Source organism: Wasmannia auropunctata, unplaced genomic scaffold, assembly GCF_000956235.1.
Source record: "Wasmannia auropunctata unplaced genomic scaffold, wasmannia.A_1.0 LD336116.1, whole genome shotgun sequence".
Taxonomy (NCBI): Eukaryota; Metazoa; Arthropoda; class Insecta; order Hymenoptera; family Formicidae; genus Wasmannia; species Wasmannia auropunctata.
In genome coordinates this window covers 3,602,890-3,604,153 of record NW_012026774.1, presented here as the reverse complement: position 1 = coordinate 3,604,153, position 1,264 = coordinate 3,602,890, and the positions used below count along the sequence as shown (strand labels likewise).

Below are 1,264 nucleotides of genomic sequence, written 5' to 3'. Positions count from 1 at the left end.
ACGAATGACCTCTACAATAATCCCGCGAAACGGACCAATACACAGAGACGGCTACACCGAGAAAACGAACCAAAACCTACTCAAGTCGGCGCTCAACGAAATCGCACGACTACATGCACGCACGGACAGGACGCGACGAATAAATCAGACATTTAAGCGACGGGGAAACGCGCTGTCTCCGACGATTAAGGCCCGGTCGTTCGGCCGGGGCATCGGCAATCACCCGAAATCGGCGGACCTCACTCCGTCTTGGCGACATGACGTCGCCGGTAGGTACGTTGGCCCGACCGTAGTGGCCCGATGTGAACACCCGCGACCCACGCGGTACCGTAACGTGAACGGAAACAGCACAAGACCGCGATTGTCGAACGAAACGCAACGTCTATGGCCGACATTCCGGTAGTACGGCATAACGCATCCTGGACACGCGGGCACCGATACCGGATATAAAAGAATTTCCCGAAGAACCTCTACGAGAGGTGCGCACGATGGGCGAAATAGCGAAGTCGAGCTCTGACTTGCCTACGCCGATACGCGGAGAAATCAACCTCCGGGTACAATACGCAAAAACACTAACTTCTCACAACGCGACTACGCGCAGACTTAACACTAATACTCGCGCACTGGGGCGCGAGGGCTTGGCGGCACTCACGGCGACGATCTCCGGGTGGCTCGATTCGCGATACGCGGCACTTCCGGTAGCTCACGGCAAGATTCGGTAAGAATCCTCGCACTTGAGGACGGACGCCGATACACCAAAATCAGAAAAGTTCCGAAGTACGTGTCGCCAAAGGGGCGCACGCGATGCGACTCTAACACAAAAATGGCGTTTCCGTCCGCAGAGTGCGAGCGGGACTCTCGATCCGCCCGTGGCTTTACAACACTCCGAAATAGAGGGTCACCTCACCGGCACGATCCCCACGTCGCTCCTCGCGGATTTCTCCGGGCAGCTGCTCGTCCTTCTTTATCGTTCTTGCAACAGGCGCTCGCTCGCTAGATCGCCCTCCCGATTCGTCCGCTCGCTCGCAGGATTTGCACGCCAAAGCGGCGTAGATCGCGTTCGATCCGCGATCGATGCCTGCACCCCCAGCCCGGGGGTGCGCAACACAGCGGCGCAGTCAGCCGCGACCAATCACGGCGCCGCGGGGGTCCTGCCGTGGCACGAACGTAATTAGGCGAACTCTTCATGCGGGCGCCTCGCGCTCCCGCAAGGTCGCCCTATATCCGGGGATGTGGCGGCGTGGCATCAGCTGAGCGCGTCCTT

General features: G+C 59.2%; 1 pseudogene; it reads right to left on the bottom strand.

The window, feature by feature from the left end:
• The window catches only part of LOC105448473, a 4,654-nt pseudogene that overhangs the window by 2,452 nt on the left and 938 nt on the right, over positions 1 to 1,264 (bottom strand).